The sequence below is a fragment of the Panthera tigris genome, chromosome A1, assembly GCF_018350195.1.
Source record: "Panthera tigris isolate Pti1 chromosome A1, P.tigris_Pti1_mat1.1, whole genome shotgun sequence".
In the NCBI taxonomy this organism is placed as follows: Eukaryota; Metazoa; Chordata; class Mammalia; order Carnivora; family Felidae; genus Panthera; species Panthera tigris.
The window spans coordinates 135950531-135971613 of NC_056660.1; the positions used below are offsets into that span (position 1 = coordinate 135950531).

Sequence of the window (21083 nt, forward strand, 5' to 3'; positions counted from 1 at the left end):
AGGAGGCCATCCTGCACGAGGGCAGGGCAGGGTGCACACACACTGTGCTGCCCACTGGGGCTGCGGAAGATCTTGCAGCCACTTGTCGGTCCCCCAGTCTTGGGGCAGAAACTGAGGCACAGGGAGAATCTGCAGCCCGCTGAACGTCTGCGGATGGCCTGTACAGGAGCAGGGAGGGTTACTCTGACCCTTGATCCTGTGCCCTTCCCTCTGGTTCCGATCCATAAATTGTATGGCTTCAAGGCAAGTCAGCTCTCTTGTTCTTGAGTGTTCCCGTCTGGAAAACGAGGCTAATACTGCCTGCTTCTTCCTGTCTCAAAGAAATGTTGTCAACTTGGGATATGAAACAACCCAAGATTGGGAGCCAGCAGGTCTTGGTTTTAGACCTAACCCTGTGGGATCTTGGGCAAAGTCACTTTCCCTGTTTGAGACTCAGTTCACCCTCTGTAACATGGGGAGACGAGAGTGGTAATAATAATTGCTAGGATTCTTAAACCCTTGCTGTGAGCCAGGCAGTGGGCTAAGTACTAGGGTTATTTAGTTTAATCTTCTCATCAATCTTGTGAGGGATGTGCTATTTATTTTTGAGAGAGTGAGAGAGAGAACGAACAAATGGGGAAGGGGCAGGGAGAGAGGGAGACACAGAATCCGGAGCAGGCTCCAGGCTCTGAGCTGTCAGCACAGAGCCCGACGCGGGGCTCAAACTCATGGACCATGAGATCATGACCCGAGGTAAAGTCAGATGCCTAACTGACTGAGCCACCAGGCGCCCCTATTTTCCCCACTTTAAGGATAAGGCAGTTGAGGCTCTGAGTTTAACTTGCCCAAGATCTCTCAGCTGGGTGAGAATATCTACTTCATAAGATTTATGTAAGGAATTGTGTAAGCTGTTTGTACATGTGTTTTCCACTCTGTAACTATAACACACATGCATGTGCACACATATATACTTGTTCTGATTTATTACTATAAGAATATGTTGAGCTTTTTTTTAAAGTCCTGAGTTCCAAGTTAGGACTCTGTGATTTTATTCACAAACAAATGAGTTGCACTGCATCTAGGCAGCACCTTCTCTGTTCATTTGTAATGTGCATAACTATTTACCAATATATGGGCTTTACTGTGTGTCTGTGAAGGAAATGTCTATTCTCTACATGTGCTTGTCCTTATATTTAATGCTTAACTGGAGACAGACAGAGAAAACAGTCCTGTACTGTCACTTTTCTGCTGGATCTGACATCTTCCTCTCCAGCTTCTGCCTTCCATGACTCAGGCTTTGCCTTTGGCAACGTGTCCGGGGCAATGCCACTCCTGATTTGCCTCCCTTCACAGCACTGCCTCCATCTGCTTCACTGGGGCCATGTGGGAGCCTTTCTCATCATAAAATGTCAGAACTAGAAGGGATCGTACATATGACCTGGTTCAGTGATTTTTAACTTTCTCCTTTCCTTAGTAAAAGTCTTGAAGACAAAATCTTCTGTGGAATTCTAAAGGTAGAAGGGCTCGGGATGAAGCATGCTGCGGGGCTAGAGGCACACCCACTAGGCTTCCCTCTTGCCAGGCTCCATCCCTACTTCTCATCCCTCTGAGATAAGGGGCAAAGTGAGTCCCAGAAAGTGAAGTCTCGTAGTTGGTTAGTAGCCTTCGGAACCTAGATTCTAGAATTCCATAACAAATTGCTTAGAAAAAGGAGACTTGCTTTTTTGTTTTCGTTTGTTAAAATTCTGATATTTTGGGCATTAAATGAGTGAATAAAATGAACTTTTTCCTTACTAAGGGGCTAGTCTTTTGATTAGTTTGTCAAACATTTGTCATGCATGTGATCTTACTAGGTGCTTGAGAATTCATGATTTGAATGCAGACAAACAAAACCAGCCTCTGGTGGTAATCAGAATCAGAGAGTGCCTATAGTTAAGATCAGATTTCATTATAAGTAGCAGGCATCCCTAGTAATTATGGCTTAAACAAGCTGGAAGTGTGTTTCTTTCTCATAGTCAGGTCTGGAGGTAGACAGTTCAGAGCTAGTATGATGGCTCTGTTCCGTAGAGTTCTCTGCAATATCTAGCACATGGTTCTAGACTTCCTGTACCAAGATGGTGGCTAGAGCTCTGGCCACATCTACCAGACAGCTGCATGGAGAAAAGAACAGAGAAGAAAGGGGGCAAAGGGCCCAGGCCTGTTACATGTTAATGGAATTTCCCAAACATTGCCAGAAAGAAACCTCAGTTGATATGCATGGCTTGAAGTAGTCATACATCATTCCTAAGTATATTCTAGGCAGCCCTGTGCCCAGCTAAATATCAAGGATTGTACTGTAAAAGGAGATGGGGACAATGAATATTGGGGGACACTCTGCCACAAAGTGAACTTCTTGTGTTTATTTTTCCCTATTCTTTGATTTTGCTAAACAGATTTTGAGGGAGCCTGTAGGTATTGAGTGTGTAGGAAGTGTGGGGGTGGGGCAAGTAGGGTGGACTCCAGAAAGGGAGGGGCTGGTTGGTAATGGCTGATGGAGGCAGATGTGGATCAAATGAAGTGTGAGCGGTTAAGTGATCTGGAAGTCTCTGTCAAGTGCTCACCAAATTTTGTGTCCCTGAGGGTTCACCTATCCCATCCCCTAGGCAAGCTTGGTTAGGCAAATTGTCTATTAATTGAGCAATAATAATGTTGCTTGGTACGATAGAACATTATCTGACCCTGAATCCTCTTTTGGGGGTAGAGGAGTTTATGGCAAAAAATAACAAAATCAAACCAAACAGAACAAGAAGATTTATGGGAACATTTAATACTGAGTAGTCAAGGCATGCCAAAGACCAAAAATACATAGTACAAAAGCATGACAAAGCTAATGTGGGGGGAGAAAAAGCTAATGTGAGATGAGGGTGTATGAAACCTCATGATTTCATTTTGGAGCCAATGTGGGCAGCTGTGGACAGTTGGGCTGCTTTAAATAATGAATAGCAATTTTTGAATTACATTATCAATAATGACAGGATTTCTTTTTAAAATTTAAGATCAGGTTATAAAGTGCTTGGGTCTTATCTCTGAGTCCAGGGTACGAGGTACAGGCAATTTCCTCGCTGCTAGAGTACATTCCCTGCATCTGAGGTAGGAGTGCATTTAATAGACTGAATCACTACAGCTTTCTTTTGGGAAATTTCAATTTCACTGCAAGCAATTTACATAGAGAGTCACAGCTTGAATTCATAGCTCATATCTTGGTTGCTTTGGAGATAGCTTCTCTGTTGGAAAGGCAATTACTATCTGCAGGAGAAGCCTGTCTACCATTAGTCTCCAGTTTTAAACGTTGACAGGTGGAGATGGAAGTGGGGGTGGGGGTGATTAATAAAGGGCTTTGTCTTTCTAGTCCGCAGAAGGAAAGGGATTTAAGTGTTACAATTTCCCAGGCTCCAGAGATACTTTTTTTTCCCAGAACATTTCAAGCTTTTGACCAAAATGAGAACACGAGACTCTTTGTAATTAGTGAGTTTTGTCACCTTAAGATTATAGGGAAGAACATGAAATAACTGAAAGTCAGTCCCTTGGAGTTTTACCGAGCCGCAGTAAAGAAATCTAGTGATACTGTAAAATTAGTCTTTAGCCCCTGGATGTGGATAGCTTTGGAATCTATATAGTGGCTTCTGCTATAATCTTTGTTCTTAGGGAGAATGGAATTGCACTCTGGTTGTTGATGCCTAGTGATGCCTAGTGACCACACAGCAGTCTTGAGGATGGTGTTCAGGAGCTAGCCTTTCCCCTTAGACGCTAATGTGTTAAACTGTATAAAATTGTTGTGTCCACATTTGAGATCGTGGTGCGGCCAGAAAAATATGTATTTTATGAGTGGCTTACTCTCTGTGAGGCCCTGACATGGCCCAGAGGCTTGTGCATTCAAATCAGTCCTGAACCGAGACCTGCCAGCATTTCCATCTAATTGACTTAGGCATGGGGACCCCGATTCCTTCTCCTTTAATCGTCACCTTATATTCAAGGCTAAAAGGCTATAATTACTTGAAGTAGCGGAAATTTGAGTGACCCAGATAATTATCTCAGCAAGATGGGCTTAAAGTTTATTGACACAAATGCCAGTTTCATTAAAGGTTTGGTACAAAAGGCAAGTCCATGAGACAGCTGGTTGGCCGAGGTGAAGTGACAGTGAACAGCACCAAAGACACAGGAATCACCCGGGACTTTGAAATAATTATCATCATTTCCATAATACAGTTAGCAGAGGATTATGAGAGGCCAGAAAAACCTTTTTAGCTGCTTAGTATTAGAGGGCTTCTTCCCTCATCATTCCTCAGTGTGGAATCCATAGCACCATGGTTAAATCCACCCAGACATCTACTTAGTCTAAAAACTGGTTGATGAGTCCAGACAAATGCAAACAGTACTGTTCCCTAGATTGTGGGTAGCCAAAGTTAACACTGTGATAATAGTACATTTTGTCCAGGCATAGAATTTTTAAATCTAACCTTATGCCTCTATTTCTTTTCTATGTTTAATGGTTAAAAATAAACACAATGTTGGGATACCTGGGTGGCTCAGTCGGTTAAGCATCTGATTTCAGCTCAGGTCATGATCTCATGGTTCATGAGTTTGAGCCCCCTGTCAGGCTCTCTGCTGACAGCTCAGAGCCTGGAGCCTTCTTTGGAGTCTGTGTCTCCCTCTCTCTCTGTCCCTCCCCTGCTCATACTCTGCCTCTCCCTATCTCTCAAAAATGAGTAAATGTTAAAAAAAAAATTAACAAAAAAGATAAGCACAATGTCTACCTAAAAATAGCACATTAAAATTAAAATTAATTTTAAATTAATTAGAAATAATTAAAATTAAAAAGAATATTTTAAAATTAAAAAGAAAATTTTTAACAATCATTACCCAAATTTAAGCACACACAATACTGCATTTTAGGGTTTATTACTTATCATTTAAGAGTGAGAATTCTACATGTAGATTAATCATAGATCACTTTGGGTATTAAACTTGTTTTTATAACATTAGTCAAATGCTACTTCCTACTCCTGGTTAACACACAGTAGGCATACCGTGTTTCCCCAGCTAGATTATAAGCTACTAAGGCAGGTGTCTTATTACCACCAACTTAGTGGCCTAACAACACATATTTTTTATTTCACAGTTTCTGTGGGTCAGGAATCCAGGCATGACTTGGGGGCTCTGCTTCAAGGCTTCTCATAAGACTGTAATTAATACATTATCAGAGCTGAGGTCTCATCTGAAAGCTTGAATGGGGAAGAATCCACTTGTAAGCTCACAAGTCTTCTGTGTTTTTGTCCCCTCTATCACCTAGTACTATGCTTTGTATATGCAATAGGTAGTTGTTAAGAAAAATGGAGATTTTGACTTCCATATATGGAAATACATGAATGGATAACTAAGAATGAGTGAAGCCACTATCCTGGGCTTGACTTCCTCTTTGAGGGAATGGTTGGGGATAGAGATAATAATTTTCCAACCTGAGTGGATTGTAATTCAGTTTGTGAATATGCATCTGGACTCCTCACATGTATGACAGGAAAGGTGTAAATAACAATGATAATAGCTCCTATTCCTTGAGGACTTAACCTGTGCCTGGTACTGTGGTGAGCAGATGAGAAAGCAGAGGCCTGGAGAGGTTAAGTATCTTGCCCAAGGGTCATGAAGATAGTAAAAGACAAAGCTGGGAAAACTTATTCTATGAATGCCAAAGTGCATGTTCCTATCTACTCTGCTTTAGTGCCTCTGATAGGTGGCACTTTGGGTAGGCACAGAGCATTTTAGCTCTTGGGGAGTGAAGTATACTGCTGCCTTAATTTCGAGGTTCCTTTGTCCAAGGGAAGGGTTAAGAAGGGATAAAAACTCTCACAGCAAGGCGCTGTTAAAATTGCTTTCCTTTTTATAAAGGCCAACTTTAACAGCAAACAAGTAATAAATCAACGTCTAACCTCTAGCATAGTTTAGCAGCTAGGGGCAGGGAGAGGAGGCAATGATCATTCACAGTCAGCAGCAGTGTCTGGAGACCAGCAGTGAGGCTGGTGTTCTGGGGTGTCTGTTTGTGGGGGGGGATCAGTAGAGGATGATGTGATGGAAGAGAGCATGAAGCCAGTTGCACACATGCAAGCTATGTTCCTTGTCAGTTGTCCCCCTGGCCTCTAGCCAGGGCAGAGTTTTCTCCCTCCAATCAGGTTATTGTGCCCTTGTGCTTTGGGGGCCTCAAGGTCCCAAACCATTAACGTAATAATCACATTGCTCTGGGCAGATTTCTGCCCAGTGTCCTCTGTGTTATATTGCAAAGACAAATCAGAAACACATTCATCAGTCAGAACGAGTCAGCCACCAGTCATTTTAACTAGTAAAAATAACTTAACGATTGATATTTCTGTATATTATACTCAGACATGCACAGAGATAAACCCTCAAATACAGGCACTCAGGAAGTGACAGTCATTCTGTGGTGTTTGAACAAAGGAAGGAGCAAGGCTACGGTTGTCTCAAAAAAAAAAAATTCAGATCCACCATTTACCATAGATTCTTATTATGGTGGTTCTTACTCCATTACTTATTCCACTTAGAAGCTAGAATATTTGATGGTTTATTGCAACTTCTTAAACAGTGCTAGGATGTGTCACCAATGGGTCAAAAATGGTATACTCCATCCTGGATTGCCTCCTTTTCCTTCCCTCCTGACAGACGCCGCCATCTTATGCCTCCCCAGCGGGTACCTTTAACGTTAGGTCAAGGTTCAGGAGTCACAGAGACCTATTTATCCTTTTCTGAGAGCCACTCTCTCTGGATACTCTACAACTATCTGGGTTTGTCATGATATTTGACTGGAACAAAGTGCTGACAAGCAAGTATGTACAAGAGAAGGAATGATTGTACATACCCAGACAAACCAAAGAGTATGAAGTGAGTATGAAGTAAGGTCGTTGGTAGGCGGAAATCTCAGAATGCCAAAAAGTGACAGTTGACAAAGAAGGCAAACATGAAATAACTAGCTTTGCAGTGGTTTTCAGATTTTGCAGTACCTCAAATAATGTAAGTAGTTTCAAAAAATTCTAATATCTAAGCCACAGCTCAGAGCATTTAAATCAGAATCTCCGAGGGTGGCCCTCAAGTAAAAGTATTCTTTAAAACTGCCCAGCTCCCTTACACTGATGACCGAAAAGGAGAAGAGGCTTGCCATTTCCAGGTATAAGCACTGTGTCAGTTATCACTGCATAATAATATTATCACAATACCATTATCATAATTATATTATTATTGTCCATAATAACTTAGTGGCTTAAATAGCACACATTTGTTACCTCACAGTTTCTGTGGGTCAGGAATGCAGGCATGACTTCATTGGGGGGCTCTGCCTTAAGATCTCTCATGAGGCTGTAATCAGTGTATCAATCAGAACTGAGGTTTCATCCAAAAGCTTGAGTGGGGAGAGATCCACTTCCAAGCTCACACGGTTGCTGGCAGGATTTAGGGCCTGTGGCCTAGGACCCAGTGATGAGTAGTAGAACTGGAAACAAAAACAAGAAACTCAATCCAGGTTATTTCTCTTTAATATTTATTATGAAATACTTAAAAATCATGAAACGATTACATAGAATAGTATAATGATCACCCTTGTATACCACCCAGCTTTATAAAGTTTTCCACATTCCATGAATGTTTTACTTCACTCTTACTTATTTTCATGCAGAAAAAATTATGTGGCAGAAAAGGATGATCTTGTCAGTGTAGATAACAGGGCAAGTTTGTTCATCTTTACCTCTTTTCTTTCTACAGTTATAATGGGAGGCACAGATTCCATTCACAGCGGTATCCATGGCATGATGCGTGTTAACACGTGTAGCTGGAGAGGCCAAGCCTAGAAAACTCACAAGAGTGGTGAAGGGTGATAGTTTTCCCCAAATGGCCTCAAAAGGTGGGCAAGGTGCTCACCAGTAGGTGTGTAGTTGGAGGACAAATGGTCTTGCATTAGGACCACCATCTGTGAAGACATGTGGAACATAAACCCGAGGGTAGGCTTAGCCCACAGGTACCAAAATTTGCCACCTGTGGGAAGTGGTGAGCAGAATTTACTAATCCAACATTCTTGGGCTTTGTGATGTAGATCTCTACCTCCTGATTTGGGCCTAAGTGGTCAGCTAGGTGTTGGATTCCATATAGGTAGTTAAGGTTGCACCACAAAGATGACAAGAGTGCTTGCAGAGTTTAGGGATCTGCATTGTCCTTGTTAGGGTTTCAGATGTTTTGGGAAAGTAAATAATAGGGCCTTCAGGTTCCAGGCTCAGGCCAAGGACAACAGACTGGAGGAACAAGAGAGGTTTCAGGAGGGGCAGACACAACAAGGTCCAACAGGCTTTGGTAGATATGTCTCTTACTGGTTAAGAGTTCAGCTCTTATGTATCTTAGATATACTCATTCCATAGTTACCTGTATTTCTTTCCTGTTCAATTAAAAAAAAAATCTCATTTATGTCCAAAACACTTATGAGAATGTTTAAACCTACTTCACGGATCCAGGAAATGGTGGCTGGTGAATACTAAAAATAAAGCAGAAAGGCTCAAGCAAGGTTTCAATGGCAGAATCCAAGGAGTTTAAGGGATTTCTAAACTTGGCCAAAGGCTTTCCTGATTTTCTATTTCAAGTTCATCCACGTGAGGGTTTTCAAAATCTGAAGATCATTTCTTCCTTTTCCTAATGTTGAAAATAGAAGAACCCTGGCTTAACTTTGGAGCAGATTGCAATTTACATTTTGGTCCTTCTGTGATGTGATGAATGTGTAATGAGGCAGTAAAGGGCTTGGCCATCAGAGTTAGACAGCCTGGGTTCAAATCCCAGCTGTCACTGAGTGTCTGTGAGACACTGGGCAGGTGACTGATCCTTTTCCAGACTGTCTTCTTGTCTGCAAGATCAGGGTTGATATGAGAATTCAGGGAGATAATGTGTGAATTTAACATGGGTCCTGGAACTGAACATGGGTCGTGTTTACTGAACAGTAGCCCTTACCCTACTCTTACTGTAGTAAACATAACCATCTTTTGACTTTTTGTAATGGTCCTGGAAATGAAGCATTGTTATTCTAGATTTGCTGGGGACAGGGGAGTAAATATACTTACTTTCTGTGTCAGACACTGCTAAGTATGGATTAACTTGTTTTTTCTCATGTTCCTGGGCATTCAGCTAAGACCACATTCTTCAGCCTCTCTTACAGTTAGGGGATGCCATGTGACTGAGTTCTAGCCAACTGAATGTGAACAGAAGTCATGTGTCCCATTTTCTAGGCCTGGTCCATAGAAATTTCCCATAAACACCCCTCCATGCTCTTTACCTTGGGATGGAGATGATTAGGATGACCTTAGAAACTATATATTGAAGGTGGCAGAGTCCCTGTTGGTCTGAGACTGAATGGCTGGGTAATGGAGCTAAACCAGCCCCCACTGAGGAGGAATGTCCACCTTGGACTCAGGTAAATAAACTCCTGTGGTGTTTGAACCATTTTGTATTTTGGTATTTGTTACAGCAGCTGGTTCCAAATGCCTAGCACCATCTTGATCTCCTCCTTCCTTAAGAGGTACTCCTTTCTTGCTTCTTATTTCCTATTTAAAATTGCTGAATTAGGGGCGCCTGGGTGGCTCAGTCGGTTAAGCGTCCGACTTCAGCTCAGGTCACGATCTCGTGGTCCGCGAGTTCGAGCCCCGCGTCCGGCTCTGGGCTGATGGCTCAGAGCCTGGAGCCTGCTTCCGATTCTGTGTCTCCCTCTCTCTCTGACCCTCCCCCATTCATGCTGTGTCTCTCTCTGTCTCAAAAATAAATAAAAACGTTAAAAAAAATTAAAAAAAATAAATAAAATTGCTGAATTAAGTGAAAGAGAGTTACAGTATAAACCTTCTTGAGGGACCTCACTGCCTGAAATGTATGTCCGGGAACTCCTAGCAATTTTATGGATCACTTCTGCTTTTTATTTTCTAAGGCCCAGGAATCTTGGGAAGTAAACCTCATTAAGATCCAATTTTGAAAGCGGATGTGGGAGGGCTCAGATTACCTGAATTTTACTATTCTTTTTTTATGTTTATTTTATTATCAAAAAAAATTTTTTAATGTTTTACTTATTTTTGAGAGAGAGAGAGAGACAGACAGACAGACAGACAGTGCAATTAGGGGAGGGGCAGAGAGAGAGGGAGACATGGAATCTGAAGACAGGCTCCAGGCTCTGGGCTGTCAGCACAAAGCCTGATGTGGGACTCGAACTCACAAACCGTGAGATCATGACCTGAGTTGAAGTTGGGACGCTAACCAACTGAGCCACCCAGGTGCCCCTGGATTTTACTACTCTTTTTTTTTTTTTTTAACGTTTTTTATTTTATTTTTGAGAGAGACAGAGACAGGGTGCGAGCTGAGGAGGGGCAGAGAGAGAGGGACACACAGAATCTGAAGCAGGCTCCAGGCTCTGAGCTGTCAGCACAGAGGAATGAGTCTCTGCTCTGGGGTAATCTGCATCTTCTTCTGTGGGTCGCCTGTTACTATTATCCCCAGGTCACTTGGTGCCGAACTAACCATCCTTCCTTCTTCCTATCTCCCTCCCTTTCTCTCTCTGTCTCCCTTCCTCCCTCTCTCCCCCCTCCCCTGGCTTCTCTCTCTTTTCATGTACTTGCTTTATATATTGAATCTTGCTGAAGAATGTTTCCAGACAGGGGCGCCTGGGTGGCTCAATTGGTTTAGTTTGTAACTTCGGTTCAGTTCATAATCTCACAGCTTGTGAGCCCTGCATCGGGCTCTGTGCTCACAGCCTGGAGCCTGCTTCTGATTCTGTGTCTCCCTCTCTCTTTACCTCTCCCCCACCTACACTCTGTCTCTCTCTCAGAAATTAAAAAAAGAAAAACATTTAAAAAAAAGGATATTTCCAGACAGCTCTGCTTTTCTCCAGTGTATCCAAGAAGCAAATGTTGGCTTCTTCCTTTACCTGTTGATAAAAGGCTGGCTATTGATGAAAATGACTCACTTACCAGAGCCCACTGGCCGCTCTCTCAGTGCAGCAGTGATAAGAATAAAGTTTTAAGTCTCCGGTCTGGAAGAGAATGTCACCTCTTGCCTGGAGTCTTCAAAAACGTTCCACACTTGGACAGCACCTTGATGCTTCCTTAAATATGTGTCACTTCATTGGTCATTGCTCCAGCAACAGGCACTGAAAAAGTTATTTTCCAGGCCTTCTTTTTCGTACAAAAGGGCTTGGCTGCAAGCTCCATTCTCAGATTCTATTCTAAGGGCTTACCATCAAAGAAGGCACTCTGTAAATATGAGACCACTAACCAAAACTCCTTATTGGGTCCCCTAAATGCAGGAAGGCTTCCCCATAAGGGATCCAAGAAAAGTTCTGGCAATCTGCAAACAGGTATGAGGAGGGATACTAAGGGGTTATTGGAGTTTAGGGGAATGATCCATCAAGTCAAACTAGATGCTTTGTAGTTCGTAAATAGGTGTGTAGATGGACAGGTAAAGCCCTGGATTGTCAGTGGGTCAGCATTGTTAGTTAAAAAGAACAGAACCATAATCATAGATACATGCTCTCCCAGGATACCTCCCACTGTAGTCTCAAAGATTAAATATTATTCAAAAGAAAGGAATTTGTATGAGGAAGAATTCCAAAATCCCATAGCCTTCATATTCCACAAATATTTTCTCATGAAGAGAATTCCAAGATATGTTATAAAACAGAGAGGTTTTTAATTTTTGATCCTTATTAGGAAAACTCACTCTGAAATTATGATATAGCAACAATAAATCTGAACAGGTAATGAATAATTAATTGAAGACAAGTCTTAAATTAGAACACCACTTAGGACATATTCATTCCATTTTGTTCTGGAACTTTTGATTGTTTGCAGTAGTTTGTATTGCACTAAATTGGATGTGAAGTTTTTTGTTTTTTGTTTTTTTAAGAACTCTCCATGGAATGGGAAAAATAGTTCATATCTGGGTATATATATCCTTAAGGGAAGAAGAGAAAGGAATATAGCTTGAATAATTAATATGCATTAGGCGCTTTACAGCTATACAGTCTCAAAACTTAGGGTTAGTTTTATTAGCCCCATTTTGTATCTGTAGGTGAGCAAATTGAATAACTCAACTGTTAAGTGGAAGACGGTACTCCAATGCAGGACTCCCAGGCTCCAAAACTCATGTGTTTCCACTGTCCAGTGACCTGATATTTATTAGAGTTTGAACATACCAAGTTCTTGTCCAACTGAATGGGGATGATTTAAGAAGATAAATAATGTGGGGCACCTGCGTCGCTCATTCACTTAAGTGTCTCGCTCCTGGTTTTGGCTCAGGTCATGCTCTCATGGCTTGTGAGTTAGAGCTCCATATTGGGCTCTATGCTAATAGTGTGAAGACTGGGGATCCCTCTCTCTCTCTCCCTCTAGGCCCCTCCCCTGCTCACAGTCTCTCTTTCTATCTCTCTCTCTCAAAATAAATAAACTTTTAAAAAAAGGCAAATAATGCAACAATGGCTATTCTAATGTCAGCCTGAAATTCTAGTTCTATAATTGAGCCCTACAACTTTCTCCTTTAATATTCAAGTAGGGGTCTTATTTCTTCTAATGCTCAACACCCTCTGACACAGACTGAAATATCCCTCTGAAATTAGTAGTTTCAACTCATAGTTCAATTCGTACTTGTTTAAAAATAAATCTCCTGGCTTCCACGATAGTGATTCAGGGGTTCTGAGGTGACGTCAAGAATCTCCATTTTTCCGGCGCCTGGGTGGCTCGGTTAAGCGTCCAACTTCGGCTCAGGTCATGATCTCACAGTTCGTGAGTTCAAGCCCCGTGTCAGGTTCTGTGCTGACAGCTTAGAGCCTGGAACCTGCTTCAGACTCGGCTCTTCTCGGCCCTTCTAGAACTGAACTGCTAGTGGATGCTCTGGGCTTATGAAGGCTTGGCAAACAATAAAGCCAGAAAAGCAGAGGTAAGATCTCATAGCCAGAAGCTCTAAGAACAAAAATACCTCAGTCAGGAGATGGAAGAGGCTGCTAAATAAAATATTAGTGGTGACGTATTATTCTGTTGAAAATGGGCATGTAGTCAAAGACAAACTTGAAGGAGTGACACAGACCTGAAGGGATCATGCCAGAAATGTGAGATCCCAGAACAAGCTGAGGCTCGCAGAAAATGCTAAGGGGCAAAGCAAGGGCTTTTTGGAAGCTACACAGGGATCAAAAACAATGAAGAAATAAAGGCCAGGAGCAAATGATGTAATGTTGACAGATGACAGGGCAGCAGTGTTCATTTCCTGTTTTTCTTCCCTCCTCCATCAGGGAGAAGGATCTCTAAAGTGAAAATTTGCAGAATAAACATGACTGAGAGAAAACATCATCCAAAGATCGGAGAGGGGGTGGGAAGGAAGACCTAGGGGGCAGAGTGAGTGCAACTTTCAAGACCAGATGAGTCCTATCACAGGGTACCCCAAATTGGCATTAGAGTAATAAGCCTGTTATTGTTTATCTTTAAAGTATAAAGAGAAAGAGGTGCCAATGACCGGAGGCAAGAAAATCTCCTGTTTGTTTCCTGAAGTTTGTTTCTAGAAACTGCAGATGTTAATCCCCTGCAAAATCTCAGGAGAGGTAACAAATCAGACAATTTGGCAAAACTCAGAAAAAAGAGTGGTGGTCACCAGGGGCCAGTACAGGCTCTGCGGAAATACATTCTGTACGTCAGATTCTATATCCTGAGCATCTGCTCAGGAAGCCACTTTTAAGGAAAAAGGACCCCACCCTTGGAAAGAGGCCTTTTCAGAAACCCAACCACTTAGATCGGCCTCTGGACCCAGGTGGTTTCTCATGTTCTCCCTCCCTCTTTTACATCATTTAGATTCACATCATTTCTTGTGTATTCCATGGAAGTTGCCATGGGGACAAGGTTCCATCTGGCTTCAGATCCTGGCTCTGAGATCTATTCTGTCTCCTTAGTTTGTACTGGGTGTTCAGCTCCCTGTCTCTCTAACTTCAGTTTCCTATATGACTCCACTTTTTCAAACAGCATGCCTCTGCCTATCCATGATGTCTCAGCCACCTTTCTAAGGTCAATTCTTACCATAGTAACTTCCAGACTCCCACTCCATGCACCAACAAACTCCTAGCAAACTTCCTCTGGTGATTCTGTATCAAAGATTGAAACAGTGGCTCCCTGGTCCTATGCTAAGAAGAATGCATAGCTGCCCAGACGAATATGCACATGACTACTCTTTTATGGGCCAATATCTGGTAGATAATTCAAAAACTACTGCCATCCTAAGCCAATATTTTTAAATATTAATATTATAGATGAAGACACTGAAGCTTGGAATTTCAAATATACTGATCATATAGATCTTGGATGAGAATATATTGGAAGGGAAAACAGATTCAAAAATATAGATAGCTAAGAAGGTAACTTAGAGACAAATGTAAAGTCTAATCCTTAGGTTAAAAAAAAAATCAACTACACATACCTGGCTTTGGGGCCATTGACCGTGTTAACAGGAGTAAATGTGAAAATCACCTTAAAGCTTTTGTTAACTGTAGGCTCACTGTGGGTCACTGATGTGGTGTGTCTACCAGGAAGCTAATGTCTTTATCAGCTGTGTTAACAAAAATATAGACTCAGTATTAAAAGAAGTAATTATCCCGCCTGTTAAGGACTTGGGGAGAAATCCTAATGTCCCAATGATGACATAAACCTTAAGTAATTATGTCAGGGCAGTTATGTCATAGAATGAGCTGATGATTGCAAAAAATGCCATTCTAGGCTTTTCATCCTACAGGCTGCTGGAATCAATTGCAATAGAGAAATGGTAAAGAAATAATGTGTGTGGATTTAATTCTGAGTATATTTCTTTTGAGGGCGTCACTGGCAAAGAAACACATCCAGGCTAGTGCTCTGTTTGCAAGTCATATCCCAGGGTGGATATTCAGCCTGTGTGATACTCAGCCATTTAGCCCAGGGAAGTAAAGAATTGAGAGATGTGATAATGCATCAGATGTTTTGATGGGCTCTCATGCAGAAGGAGACTTAGTCTCATTCTCACGGGTAGATGTGGGACCCAAGGGCAGAAGCTGTCCGGCTCCAAACACAAATGCCTCTGACCTGTAGTTGCATCCCAAATGCCTTGTGAGCTGGTAAGAACTTGGGCCGAGGCCTTGGGCTGCTGGTGAGGGCGTTCCCTCCTTGTGTCTCCCCACTCCATGCTCTATGCTTTGGAGGGAAGAGGTACAGAAGCATATGGCGAATTACTGCAGGTATTTCCCTCGGGGTGCTATGTTTACAGCGGGAGTGCTTCTGTGATCAGAGCCCGAGGGCGTGGGGAAAGGAGATGGGTGTCTGCAGGCTAGAGTACCTACCGAAGGCAATGCCTAGCAAGGTCCATTTTTAGCCTGGACCCTTGGTGCCTGGCTGCCAGGAGCTGGGGGATGGGTAGTTGGCTCTCCTCAGGCTCCATGCAGAGGAAGAGCCTGCTAGGAAGCAGTGTGCCCGAGAATGCAAACAATTTCCTGGCAACAGCATCTCTCTCGCTCTGCCAATGTCTGATGAAAAAGGGATGTGGTGTGTGGGGAGAATAGGAGAAAGAAAGAGAGTTGGGTGGCAGAAGGGATGGAGAGAAAAAGGAAGGAGGGAGGGGAAAAAAGGCCAAAGGCTGTGCTTTAGTCTGGCATTTCGCACCTGCTGGCATCCAAGTGCCACCAATTGCTGAGTCGGTAAGAGTCTAACGGGAAGGAATATCCCAACAGAAGGATAAAAGTGGATTTGTTATACCATCCAAATCCCTCCTTGATCTCCCCAGCTGGTGATTTACCAGTAAGAGGACAGGGACCTCAAGGAAGGAGATGCCGACCACCAGGACCTCTGTAAAGATTTACTTCTGGGCCAATATAGTATTACCTTAAAGCAGAGGTTCTTAATGAGGGGGAAGTGAGGGGTGCGGAGCAAGGTTGTCCCCCTGGGATATTTGGCAATGTCTGGAGACATTGGTTAGTTGTCACATCATGAGGAAAGAGGTGTGCCTGGCATCCAATGGGCAGAGGCCAGGGATGCTGCTAAAATTTCCATAACATACAGAACAGCCCCCATAACAAAAAATTGCCCAGCCCCAAATATCAGTGGTGCTGAGGTTGGGAAAACATGCCTTACAGCGGTTTAACACTGGAGGCCTCCGTGCCTAGTGCCGAGGGCCACCCATTGGAACCCAAAGGTTTTCATAGCTTTCTGCCCTTATAGGTGAGGGGTTTGAGTCTCAGAGAGTAGAGAGGCTTGTCCAGGGCCTCTGGCCTTGGACTGAAATGAGCAAGAGCTTTGGAGTAAGACAGAATAGTTTTAAATCCCAGCTGAGGAAGCTAATATCCGTGCAACTTGGGCAAGTTGCTTCACTGCTTAGAGCCTTCATTTTTTCACTTATGAAATGGGCATCACATAACAACTCCCTTATAGCTTCATTTCAAGGAATATGTGAGATAATGCTTGTAAAGTACTTAACATAGCATGTGGCATATAATAAATGGCACCTCTAATTATGAGTTGCAGAGTTAGAGCTAAAATCTTGGCTCTCATGCCCAAGTTCTGTTCTCCTTTCATTGTTATCGCTTGGATGAGTCCCAACCAGGGCTAGTCCTCAGTTCTGAGAGGTCTGTAGTGGTTGTGAGCCCTGGTGCTTGGCCAAAGTGGGCCTGGATTTAAAGCTGAGCTCTGCCACTTTCAAGCTGATAAATTACTTCATCTCCCTCTAAGCCAGCTCAGTTTCCAAATCTATAAAATGGGACAATGCTAACACCCGCTTGTTAGGCTTGTTGTGAGATTCTACCCCCAGAGAGTAGAATATCCTAAGGAGTCATCATATATTAGTTGTAGCTAATTTTTCTGACAGGTTGTATTTCCCCCAAATGGCTGCCACCCTGTCTCTCATTCACCGTGCTTTTCCCCCAGTGCCATAGTAACTCCCCTTCCACAAGAGGCGGGTCTGTCTTTTCATGAATGTGGGTGGACACATGGCTCTGGAGGGGAGTGATACCTTGTGACTTGTCAGGCAAGGCCATAGGAAAGTGATACAGCTTCTGCTTGCTTCTCTTGGGATGCTCACACTGGAAACCCAGCTGCCATGCTGCCAGGAAGCCCAGGTGACACCATGGAAAGGGCTGTTTGAGGACGACCTGACAGACCTAGTGAACCTTGTCAGACATATGAATGAGTCGTTGTACGAGTGGAACCTCCAGTTCTAGTGAAGCTTCCCAGTTGACACTGAATGGAGAGAAATGAGCCGGCTTCACTGAACCCTGCCCCAATTACAGATTCATGAGCAAAATAAATGATTGTCATCATTTTAAACCACCAAATTTGGGGACAGCTTTTTTTTTAATTAAAAAAATTTTTTTTAAACTTATTTATTTATCTTGAGACAGACAGAGACAGCGTGAGTTGGGGAGGGGCAGAGAGAGAGGGAGACAGAGAATCCCAAGCAGGCCCTGCTCTACCAGTGCAGAGCCAGATGTGGGGCTCAAACTCATGAAACTGAGAGATCACAACCTGAGCCCAAACCAAGAGTTGAACGCTTCACTGACTGAACCACCCAGGCACCTGGAGGAAAGCTTCATATTCGGCAATAGTAACTGGAACAGTGTTATTGTTATTAATCTCCAAAAAAGAAATTTTCCTTCTGCCCATCTCACCTTCTCAGCCTCAGCGTCAACGCCGGGGAGAAAGCTAGATGTAGCAGGAAATGTTGCTGCTTCTTCCCAAGTCGGTGATTCTTCAGGGCATCTGGAGAAGATGATCACGTGCCACCACCCATTGTGACCATGATAGATGAACCTGCGGGTTTATCTGGGGACACAATTTGACAAATCTCTTTTGGGAACAGATGAATTCCAGGGCCTGAGCGTCATCATATAGCTTGAAGACAAGGGTTCCCAAGAGCGTCTGATCATTTTGTTTTTTCCTTCTGTCTGCCTTGGTTTCTGCCATGAGTGTGGGAGTCAGGAGTGACCTTTCCCCCCATTTGAGTCTCTTCAGTCCTCCCTGCCTCAGTTATGGTTTTGAAGGATGTGAGGTGAAGACAGAAGACAGTGTCTGATGATGAACTGAGGAAGATCTATGTCCTTTTTAGGAAAGCAAACCAATTTATGATACCAACTATGGTGTGTACGTGTGTGTGTGAGATGCAAGGGCGGGAGGGAGTGCTTTTGACATTAGAAGTTCAAGAACTTGCCTGCCATTTTTCCTGAGCACAGGAGTTGTTGGGAATTCCCTCTTTTACCCCAGCGGAAAGTTCCCCAGCATGACCATTCAGAGCCTCGGGACTACTAGACCCATCAAGATACCTTCTTGAGGGGTGAGGGCCAGGTGAGAACTCTCTGCTTCGTTCAGTAAGACAAACTAGGCCTTTTTGTGTTTTGCCAGAAGGATGGAATAATAATGAGCTGTCTGCTCCCCCCAGAGGAACTGCACTGATGCACTGGTAGAAATGACCCCAGCTTTCTTGGGTCAGGTCTCCAAACCTGGGATCCCAGGTTGGGAGAAGAGCAGACAGTTATTTGTCAGTTTCTGGAAAATTGACATTGTGTTAGAAACACAACTTCCTCGTGCATCAAGTGTGAGAAGTTTACAGTTCTGAAAGCCTCCCGTGCCTTGTTCTCTGTCTCCTTCCTTGAAGGACCCTCAGAAGAGCTCTGGGTTCCACTCTAAGATGTGCTCAAAAGAAATCAGTGGCAAGTGGACTTGAGACCTCATTAGTATTTTCCATTAACCCTGGCATTGGAGCCCTACTTTGGAAGTGGTTAGGACAAAATGTTAACAGTGTGGCTGAAGGGTGCTGTTATTTTCAACAGAAAGCAACTGTGGGCTTCTCCGTGCCTTTCTAGGCATGGTTGCTAATGAAGACTCAGCCTCACACCTTTACCTCTACAAAGTGGTATTTGAGCAATTTGTAATCAAGAGGCACTTTAAGGGGAGCTTATTCCTTGTCTCCCTTTCTTGGTTCTTCCTGTGTAAAAACTTTGGCATGTTTCCTAATGATATCAACTCACTGGGGAGTGATTTCTAGCATGTTGCTGGCTGTCACACATGGGGTTATAAAAGTCAAGACTCTAGCCTATACAAGGCTGTTTACTGAAAGTGGTACAGTCTGATATTTTAAAAGGTGGCTGAATGGTTTGTGAGCTGAATGGAGCGGTGAGGCGGGAAAGAGTGGCCTCTCTATTGTGTCTTGGGGGGAGGAAGATGTGCTAAGGGAGGCCACTTCAGGGAGGCTGGACCATGAATCACACCAACACGAGTGGGCTTGTTGGCAGAGAAAGTACTCAGTGTTCAGTGGTGTTCAGTGGCTTTCCTAGGGGAGGAAGTAGTCTGCCCCTCCTTGCTGGGTCATGATGATCTCATTTTTTTTTTTTTTTTTTTTGGCTCTTCATAGTTGGCTGTGAAAATAGCCTTTCACCTCCAAAGAATCATCTAAACCAGACAAGCAGTACAGAGAGCAGTGTGAGTCAGCTGCCTCCTTTCGGACTTCCCGGAGAGTTTGAGGGACAAATTTGTGAGGCCTCACCAGCAAGCTGTCAGTCCCGGACTGCTTCCTAGTCAGCCTGAGTCTGAGCCGTGAAGGGGTTTGCTGATGCTTGGCAAAGTGCCCTTCTTGGATGGGGCCCCCCTTCACTGGTGGTCACAAGGGGCTGGATTTTACCTGGGAATGAGGTTAGACTCCATTATCACTGGAGGCTCCTTATCTGGCCCCAGCCAGAGGTCTTGGGGTGAAGCCAGGCTGCCCTTACCATGTGACTGGGGACAGCAGTGACTCAGCTGGGAGGGAAGAAGGAGCTGGTGTCATCAGCTGTTGTTAGGAAAGAACAAAGGAGCCTGGAGGGAAACTGCCCAGTCCTGAGAGGATGGGAGGCAGGAGGCAGGTTGCCTAGAAACAGTAGCGGCACCTCTCTTCACACACCTTTCAGGCTGCTGGGGCCTCTGGTTAGCTCCCTCTTCTCGTTTTTTTTTTTTTTTTCCCCCTTCAGAGCTGCCCTCCATATGCCTTTTCATCAGATCTCACCTGGCTAAAATTGCTCCTGGGGTTGTGTGTTGTGGGTAAGGGACAGCCAGAGCACATTCTTTTCTGCATCATGCAAAGGCTTAGAGAGTTCAGCTCTGGGTTGATTTTCTGGAGGGGAGGACAGGCATGGTTCAGAAGTCACATGCTACAGCCAGATCTGGGTTCAAATTCAGACCCAGGACCTATTAGATGTGTAATCTTGGGCAAGTTTATTAATTCCTCAATGTTTTAGTTTCCCCATCTATGAAACAGGGAGAATAATGGTGTCTATCTCAATTGAGGCAAGATGAGGATTTAGTGTGGATAGATAAATGGGTAGGAGACAGATAGACACACAGCAAACTTAGAATAGGGCCTCATCCATAGACAGACTGCATATTTGTCAGTTATTAATTGTCTTGGAGGATAGCCAGACGTAAAAACTTACTCTCAGGTAGCTTTGGAAGGAACTCTGGCCGGACCTCCAGTTTCTCAGTGGTGTGTCTGATGTTTGGAGATCTGGTTCCAGGCCTGGTTCTAACAGTGGCTTGCTGTGGGATCTTGAACAAGTAGTAGCTTTCCTTGTCTGCCCTCAGTCTCTGCATCTGCAAGATCAGAGGACAGGACCAGAAGGGCCTGAATTTACTCAGATTCTTCCTTGCCTTAGAACATAGGGACGTGGATTGAGTCATGAATCGCCTCTGTCACACAATTATGGAGGACGTTACAAACTGTGGCAGTGAGAGGAGCTTCTGGTTGAGCCCCAGAATGATGGTTTGGGGGAACTGTGGGGACAGTCACTCCCCAAAGCCTCAGATGAGGGGACTGTCTAGTCAGACCTGGTAAGGGGTCAGGCAGCCCTGCTCACAGCTAGATCTCCTTTACTACATATGTTCCTTTACCCTTCCTCCTTTATGATATATATAGATCATAAATGTTACATCTGCATATATTAAGACCCCCCTAATCCCCAATGATGTTATAATTTTGGGTTTTAATAGTCATACGTATTTGGAAAACCTAAGAGGAGAAAAGTCTTTTATTAT

General features: G+C 43.6%; 1 long non-coding RNA gene across 1 annotated transcript in view; it reads left to right on the plus strand.

Annotated features, from left to right (window-relative positions):
• The first annotated feature begins 13948 nt into the window (after positions 1–13948).
• Positions 13949–21083, plus strand: part of LOC122239369 — a 74474-nt gene continuing 67339 nt past the window's right edge. Inside the window, exon 1 of the long non-coding RNA XR_006218368.1 lies at positions 13949–14078. This is a non-coding gene — a long non-coding RNA (uncharacterized LOC122239369). The remainder of the gene's footprint in view (positions 14079–21083) is intronic.